Raw genomic sequence first — 9,952 nt, 5'->3', positions numbered from 1 at the left:
CAGAATGCCTGAAAGTCTTTTCTCAAGTCTATCTGGTGGGTAATATCGATGAAGATGATGACACCCACCATACCTTGCTTGCTTCAAGGTCGATCTCTTGTATCCTCCTCCTGTCGAAGACTTTAAGAGTAAACCTTGCCATTCCAACTTTCATCGATCGAGTTTCAGTTGCTTTTTCTGTTGATCCAGGTGAGAAAGCTTACTAAGGCAACCTCTGCTTTTGTCTATCTCCCAATATAAGAAGCATGTTGCTTTGCTCTTATAGTAGTACTAATGGGCGTACTTTAGAACAAATTTCTAGCGAAGGTCTTGACAGTTTGGAACTGAAAGGTTTGGTTCATTAATAATATCTAGTAGTTTCATCATGCTATTCTGCTTTTGAGCTTGTTGTACTTACCGGAGCATTTATGCGATAAAAAAAATTCAGAATAGTAAAGCAGTCGTAGTATGCTCCCTTTACTTGCTCTAGTGCTCAAGTGATAGCTGAGTGCATACTGTTTGCATCTGAATTATATATAAAAGACTTTTAAAAAAAACTACTTAATTCTCCATTACAAAGAATATACATTACATCAGAACCTAATTATTATTTGTCAGTGACATAAGTGTCGAAAATAAGAGTAATGGAAATTTCAAATGGTGTGGATAAGGGTTAAAAGTCCAATCTCATAAGAAAGTAAAATCTTCATTTACATCAAAATCTCTCTCAGATTTCTCTACCTCACTATCACCACCGTTTTTCTTATAAATTATCTACAAACACACTCACAAATTCCACACAATACCTAACATCATATGCAAATTTTGTTTTCACTGCAACTAGAGTCTGTTCTCTGGCATAAAAAAACACTTCATAAAGTAAGAAGGTATCACATTTTGAATTTAAATCATTAAAATATTTATTTCTAATTAAAAAATCAAATGAAACTTGCTTCCAAATCAGCAACAATCCTAGGTGCTATTCTTGATTGTTGTCCAACTTTAACATGAATTAATATGAACTCATGCTAATTCAAATGAAACTTGCAATTGAAGCCACTTTTTGGCTATGGCCTTCCAGTGGTTTCCATAACCAATCAGATCTATTTGTAAGGGGAAACTAATCACATGCTACTAAAGAAGATGAATGGAAGAAAACCCCACTAGAAATTTTAGACCCATTATATTTGTTGAACGGCTAAAACAACTCTTTGCTTTATGTAGCACTGATGTTGAAAGTACAATAATCAAATCAAAAACATATGCTGATACTAAATCGTAATGTGATAATTACACACTCATGCAAGCAAGACTTCCAATCACACTAAAGTTTGATTAATTGAACCATAGTAGAACAATGATTAATTATAAAATCTAATATTGCCTTCGAAAAATGACTTTTAATATATGTAATGATGATAGATAGATGTAGAATTGATGAACTAAATCAGTAAAACTATATATGCATCACAGTAGTGCAACACCAAACACACATCTCTATCTCTTATCTAGTGAATATATACATATGTATCACAGTAGTGCAACACCAAACACACATCTCTATCTCTTATCTGGTGAATATATACTTATAATGGACTGAGAAAAACCTCCATGAGTACTGGTCTCACATGTTTCGTGGCTTACTTGAAATGCGAGCAAGATAAGATCTTGAGTCATCAATCATGTTTCATCTTCAGCTAGCTGAGAATCAGAGAGTGTAGTCAGAAAGAGGTATGCACCTCATTGTCGTTCCGTACCTACGGATAAATTCATGTCAAATGTTTCCAGGGAAGCCAAGGAAATCAATTTATTGTTAGAACATTGGTTTAGGCGTTTAGCATATTAGAAAGGATAACACCAGTTTTAAAAGTCTAACCTCAATAGTATAGCTTGAGCGAACAAAGATAAGCAGTAAAATCTTATCCATGATATGTAGTTCCGTAGTTGTAACAGCAAGCACCAACAATAATAATTAATTTCCTCGGTGCAAGAAGCAGGCAAAAAGAAAAAATTACCAAATAAAAAAGTTGCAAGGAAAAAAATCTACAACTTCTCCTTTCTCTCCCCTCAATTCTTTCACTCCCTCAATCCACTTCACTGACAATGATTAGGTTAATCAAAACATACACAGATCAATGTTTCACCTCCTATAACATAGGACACAAATTTTAGATGCAAATTAAGAAAAACGAATAAAATAGAATCACCTACAAAGGAGAATCAGAAAACATAAAAAACAAATCAAAATATTGCAAAATTCCATATAGAATATAAAATGGACTCACCATCCACGGCTTCCAAAGAATCTCTTTTGGTGGAATATCTATAAAAAAAAAACTGAAGAAAATAATTTGAAATTAGCATGGCAAGTGATGAACGAAATTGACCTTGAAGTCAAACATGAGTGAATAAAAGTTAAAGGTAAAGTAAAATAAAATTGAAAAAAACCATAACATATTATGCAAGCAAAGGAAGAAAATAATTTGAAACCTCCATCTGCAACCTTCCCAATCAGTCCAAGGCAGCAAATCGGAGGGATGCGATTGCAAGTCGATGGCAAAGTGGTTCCGTTGAGAGATGAGACGATTTTGTGGGGGTGGTTCCGTTCAGTGGAGAGATGAGATGAAAATTGCATGGAGAAGATGAATTCCATGGAGGAGATAGTGGAGGTAGGCAGGGTTTTAAGAGGGTTTTTACTGATGGGATGTATTATTGATTTAAATCACTTATCACAGATTTTATATTAAGATAAAATCATGAAATAAACAACATAAATCCTAATCAAATCTAAAATTTAAAAATGTACTAAATAAATATAGATAAAAACTATCAAAATCTAGCAAATCACAATAAAAACTCATAAAATCCGGAATTAATTAAAAATTCAAAAATTCAATAAAAATACCATAAAAAATAATTAATACTCTAAAAATAAATAATAATATAAATTAAGATAAAATACAGAAATAAACAACATAAATCCTAATCAAATCTAAAATTTAAAAATGTACTAAATAAAAATAGATAAAAACTATCAAAATCTAGCAAATCACAATAAAAACTCATAAAATCCGGAATTAATTAAAAATCCAAAAATTCAATAAAAATACCATAAAAATTAATTAATACTCAAAAATAAATTAAGATAAAATCAAGAAATAAAAAACCTAAATCCTAATCAAATCTAAAATTTAAAAATGTATTTTTTTATTAAGGAGAAATAAGGTAAAGAAAAATCAGGGCACATGTGGCAAGTGGGGCCAAGGAGAAAGAGCTTACATGTAAAATATTAGGTGAGAATTAATAAGATAAAATCAAGAAATAAAAAACCTAAATCCTAATCAAATCTAAAATTTAAAAATGTATTTTTTTATTAAGGAGAAATAAGGTAAGGAAAAATCAGGGCACATGTGGCAAGTGGGGCCAAGGAGAAAGAGCTTACATGTAAAATATTAGGTGAGAATTAATCTGGGAGCGACACGTCACTAACTTGGCCTGTGAGAGCGACACGTCATGCTAGAAGTTGTTCTTTTCTAATATATATATTGATTGATATTGATTGATATTGATATTGATATTGATATTGATATTGATATTGATATTGATATTGATATTGATATTGATATTGATATTGATATTGATGATATTGATATTGATTGATTTGACATAATTATCTAAGATTTACCTAGATTATATAAAAACCAAAAAAAATAATAAAAATACCATAAACATTAATTAATAGAAACTATCAAAATCTACCGAATCACAATAAAAATTCACAAAATTATGAATTAAATAAAAATTCGAAAATACAATAAAAATACAATAAAATTTAATTAATACTCTAAAAATAAACTTTTTTTTCACCTAAAGTTTATTTCAATAACAAATCTTGAAACCGATTTTTTAAAGGTAATTTTAAATCTGTGAAACTTTTTCATAAAATATTAAAAAATTTAAAAGATTTGCCTTAGTTTTCTCTTCCTCCTCCTCCTCAATCTTCTCCTTTCTCCACCGCACCGCTCTGCTCTTCTCCTCCCCTCAAATCTCTCTCTTCAACTCTTCCACATTATTCCCTCGATTCGCCGTCGTCGTCCGCCACGTCGCGACCCAACCAGGTATTTTCCGTTTTCCCTTTTTCCCCGATTGCATTGTTCATTGTTCATTCCATTTGATTTTGTTTTGTTGGTTGGAACTTGGAAAATAAGAGAAGCGATTTTGGTGAAACCGCGTGATTGAGAGTGATAGACAATATACTATTAAAACACGAAGCAATTGAGGGTTTTGTCTCTGTGAGAATCACAATGAGAGATGTTTGTAGAAACTTCCAGCGAGGCAGGTAACTCTTCTTCTTTCTCCTTTTTCAACTTTGCAATCATAGTTCTTGCGATTCGTCACTGCCCATGGTTCTCACAGTGTTTGATTGAATTTTGGGATATGAAGAATGTGTTAGTATAACCTAAAACATGTTCAAGATTGTATTATTGATTTGATTTGGTTTCATGTTTCTGTTGTCAATATGGAGAAAGGTGTAAGTTTCTTCATGCAGTCCAAACATAGAGAAAACCTAACGTTCATGCATTTGGAGGGCAGAACAATTCTTACCAGCAGCAAAATACCAATAATCCTTTTGGGTTCGGGTCTAAGGCTGCATCTGTATCTGCCTCCCACCAACAACAGTAAAAGCCCAATCCTTTTAGTTTTGGCTCGTAGAACAGCTCCTACTCAAATGCCCCATCTCATTTGGACTTTAAACCCAACCAATTCAAGGTTTTTTACTGTTTTCATATGCATATACACATATTGTTTTCTGTCTTTTAATGGTTATTTTGACTATGAACATCATAAATTAATATTGGAAGGATGCTTAAGTAATAAACCGGCATTCCAATCTCTAAGTTACAAATTACTGATTTGTTTGAAAGGAATTAACTTAAACATGAAATATGTGTTAAAAGTTATTTTTTAATTTCTCGACAAGTAAAATTTGAACGTACTAAAGTTCAATTTTAATTTTGTTACAACATCTCTGCACTCAAACCAATTGAAGATGAAGCTATGAAAGCGTAAAAAAGTTGTCGTGTCAGTAGCAATGCATTCAGGTTTTTGTTATTGATATTCTTCATCTGCATTGCAAGACTAACCTCTTCTCTCTCACTCTCTCTACACCTTCCAATTTCACTATATCATCTTCTTGAATTCAATTGGGGTTTGTTTTTTATTCACTTGCAAGTTTGGTATTGTGTCCACATCGCAGGGATCAGAGTCATCGAAATCGGAGATCTGAAGAGGAAGGCTAGGGCTGGGAGGTTTTTCTTTCATTTCCCCCCTTTTTCTTATTAACCCTAAATCACTAAGAACTCAAACGTGTTGCTTTATTAATCATGCTTCAATAACAGGTTTGGAATTTCTACCCCTTCTAAAGCTGCTGATAAAGATGCAAAGAAGAAAGCTCGCTTTGCTAGGTTTGCACAACCTTCCAAGGTTGATCCTTTGGAGGAAGTTAATGGAAGCTAAATATATTTGCATTCATGGTTTCTTCCGTATTTTTTACCCTCTGCTCATGTCCTGCACTTAAATAGGTTAGGCTTCTTCCATATTTTTTACCGTCTCAATTGGAAGAAACCAAACATGTTTGTTACTGTGAATCTTCTCTCTATCTCTTTCATTTTTTCCTCCTTACTCTCCCCCTTTATCCTTTTTGTTCTCTACTTATTTGCTTTCAGTATGATCTTATCTTTCTCTCCGTTGCCATGATTCTTCCTGACTATATTCAAGCTTAAATGGAGGAAAAATGAGGAAGATCACTCGAGTATGAAACTTGCTTAATGTGGTGTTGATAATTGTGTAAGTTGATAATTGTGTAAGTGTTTGACATAAATGTTGTTGAGTAATTAGATTATTTTCCTCATCCTCTTTTGATATATTTGTTAGAATGATTTTCTATTCTTATAACTATGGCTAAGGAAAATATATCCCTACTTGCATTGTTCTTCAAAAAAAACATATACCCATCAAACCCTCATCTTAAATCATATTTTCTCCTGTTGTCAATTTGCTCTTTTAGTTTCTTTCGTTGTTCCTTTACCTGAAACTTGCGATGGCCAATTCCCTTGCACTAAGTTTCAAAACTGATGATGTCTCTACAGTGGGTTCACTAATTCAAATTACATAGAATTGAGCCCGTTGTATGAGAAATACAAATCAAAAGGTTTGTTTTCTATTATGTATCCTTATGTTGTTGTCATTGTTTTCCTTTTCATATGTTGCTTTGTTGGTGTCCCTTTCATTGGTGAGTTAACTTCTTCTTATGTTTTCTAACAACTCAAGTTCCGAATTGCATATCACTAATAAGACACAATGCTTGCTACTAAGTTTTAACATTTGTTTGAGTTTTGACATCCTTAGTAAAGGACCATTATTAATTATGGATTGATTCGAGATTTTGGCTATATATACCACATAGCAATAAGCTTCTCATGTTTTCAAGGTTCAAACAACTCACAAATTGTAGGGTATTTTTGTCTATCTAAAACCTTGGTCTTCTTTATTCGGGTCTTGAAATTCTAGCATTCTCATGTGATCAGTTTCGGGCACAGGAACCTGGAGATAATGAACAGATACAAGAGTTTGTTTGAACTCGCTTCAAAACCGTGTTCTCTGTTTTTAACACGGTAAAACCCTTGCTCGTACTTGCTTATTATTCCATTCTATCTATAATTATCAAACTTTATGATGTGTATATACTCATATCCCTTGGGTCTCAAAACGTTTTTCCCTTTCTCAATATGTTATTTATTTTCTTTGGTAATTGAAACTGATTCCAGCACTGGCTTGGTTGAATTCGTAGCAATTGAAATTGATTCTATCAATTTTTTGATTGTTCGGGTTACTTTTGGTTGGAAAAAATTTATATATCAATAGAAAATTTATTGGGTTCATTAGTTGAAATTTCAGAAACAATTAGAGCTTACTTGACCATGTTACTGATGTTGCTATGCTTTCATTCCTAATATTGCAGATGAGTTTTGCTTCAATTGCATTTTGCGTTGGTCCAAGGTGGCTGCTAGAAAGCAACGCTCTCCACCTTCTTCTGTAAAATTAGCTACTGATTATATCTATTATGCAGACATAAAAAAATTCTATCATATATGGAGTTGATGGAGGTTGCTTTCAGCGTCAATATGTAAATACAGATGTTAAGGATAGGTTTGACAAAACTTTTCTATAAAAAGTGTTGTCAGTTCAGAATTAGTATAAGCAAGATCAAGAAGCAATTTAAAAGCCCCCAGATTCTGGAACTGGTTAAATTTGGTCAAGTTAGTCAAGCATCTACTAATTCATGAGAAGGACCACCTCAATCTCTATTCGTTGATTCTTCCATTACTTTTAAGTTTTAAGGTAGTGTTTGGCCCAGCTTTTTTTTTACTTTTAAGTAACTTATAAGTTAAAGTTTGGCCAAACACAATTTCAAAAAAGGTCTTAAATTTGAAGGAGCTTATTTTTTATAGTGTAAAATAAAGAAAAGTTACTTATTAGAATAAGTTAATGAGAGGAGCTTTTTACTTAAAAGTAACTTATTTTCTCTCTTCACTCACAAACTTTCCTCTCAAAAATATCCATCTCGTTCTTGTTCCCTTCCCTGTTTGGTCGATCCTTGGCGTGCCATTGCTCTGCAGAATAATAAATCTGTATTTGCTGATTGCAAATTAGATCCAAATTGGACACGAGCCTTTTTCTATTGGGAGAGTGTGCGAGGTAATCCGAACCCTGTGGTGAAGGTGAGCAAACGGTAGCAATTGAGAACCGGTTATTGTTTATGCTTGGAAAGGTGCAGACGGTAGCAATTGGAATTATGGTTTTAAGTGAGTTGGGTTTGTCAATTACAATGATTTAGGGAAGGAATCCTTAGTGGTGCATTAGCTTAACAGTTCGGGGTGATAATCTGGGTTTGCTTTCTGTTTCTTATGTAAGCTTGTTGGTTTGGTGTATAAAGAAGGCCACTCAGATGGAAAATGTACTGCATACCAACCATTTGATAAAATGTTAAGACCAGTATGTGAGAAAATATAGATGATTTATCAAACAGTTTTTAGCTTAAAAGTTACAATTACAATGTAAAAATATGTAAACTACCAAACAGATTTAGCTTTAATTTTAAAGCTCTTATTTTTAACTTTGACTTATAAGTAACTTTTAAGCTTTAAAAAAGCTGGCCAAACGCTACCTAAGAGTTGCAAATAAACAGAATAAAAAAATCTGAAAAGAGTACTCTAACTTCAAGTTCACCCCCACCAATGTTGCATTTCATTCTCCACCATCTTCAAAGTTTGGTTCAAATGCGTGATGCTTTTCCAGAGGCAATGAACATGAGCCAACATGAATAAAAAATGACTTTGCTGATTCAAAACATAAGGTTCTTTTGCTGGACCAGTGTTGAAAGGTTTTTACTGAACCACTTTTGAATCCTTCAAGATTCAATTGTAGTATAGCATAGGGTTTTTGTCGTATCCGCAGGGAATTGCTAATACAAATGTCGTTCTCTAGTAAAATTACCCAAGCAATAGATTTTTAAAAGGTTGATAATTGTTTCGGTGACCAAAACACATTCAAATTAAATAAAGCAATATAATTTTTTTTTCCAAAAGCCAATTTTCTAGGGATGAGAGGGAGAGGAGAGGGCAGCTCCGGTTGGGAGCCCCAATCGTGGTGGCTCAGGCCACGGCGTCACCAGCTGCATAGGGGGGTTCGATATATGCAGAACCAGCGCTCAAGCCCACAATGGCAGCAACCGGAACTGGATTCAAATGACTACCGTAACGCACAACAGCAGCAGAATTCAAATCCAACGAAGCTTCCCCGACCAGCTTGGCCACCGCGATGGAGGAGGGAGACCGGCAGATCAAACCGTGAGCAGAGGTCTTGGCCAAGACGCGATCAATATGCACAGCGGAAACAACAGGGCAGGTCGGTAGCTTGGGATGGTGTAAATCAACAACGTGAACAGAACGCTCGTAATCAACAGAATTTGAAAACACAGGGGGTGTCTTTTTCGGTTTATGTTGATGGATTGAGTGATAGAATCACCTTGCTGAAGTTGAAATCAGTCTTTGAACAGGCAGGGAGAGTAAAAGATGTCTTTGTCCAATTCAAAAAGAAATTCTAGCGACGCTTCCGTTATGGCTTTGTTCGATTTCAGAATGATGATGAGGCATGGCAGGCAATTCGGATGTTCAATGGGATGCGGTTGGAGGGAAATTATCTGGTGGTAAAACAGGCAAACATCAGACAAAGTGGCACAAAGGAGAAGAGAGGAACTCCGGCGAGAAAATCAACTCAAAGCCAGGTCACTGGAAAAATATGGCGACCAAAGGTTCAACGTTTCTCTACTTCCCTTGACAAAAAAGTGGAGCACATAAAGGTAAACGAACCTGTACAGCAACATGAGGATACAAGACAGCCAGGGGTGGGACACCTGCGCTTCTCAGGCCAGGATTTGGATCATCTGTGGTATCAGCGATGTGCTCGGGCTCGCACTCTTGAAGCTAAGCCAGTAGATGTTATACAGGATGAGCTTGCTTGGATTGGCATGTATAATTTTCGATTCATTCCTCTTGGGGCAGAGGAGGTATTATTGGAATTCGAAAGTAAACAAGAGATGGAGGATACTCTAGCCGAATGCAGATTCTTTCTGGAACAGAAATTAACGGACTTGAATCCGTGCACGCCGTTAACTTTCGGGATTGCACATTTTGTGTGGATTCGTTTATGGCAGGTTCCAATGGGTTTGTGGTCGGACTCTTTTTTCACGGCCGTTGGGAATAGACTAGGCAGATTTGTGAACCAAGATGAAGCAACAAAACAACGTCATCGGGCTGATTTTGCTCGCATACTTGTCCGTATGCACCACCCGCTACTCCAATGTTTTACTATGTCAGTAGATTTGGAGGGCACGACTTACGTGATTTTGGTA

The sequence above is a fragment of the Lotus japonicus genome, chromosome 2 (genome assembly GCF_012489685.1).
Source record: "Lotus japonicus ecotype B-129 chromosome 2, LjGifu_v1.2".
Classification (NCBI taxonomy): Eukaryota; Viridiplantae; Streptophyta; class Magnoliopsida; order Fabales; family Fabaceae; genus Lotus; species Lotus japonicus.
Note: the sequence above shows the minus strand (reverse complement) of the source record.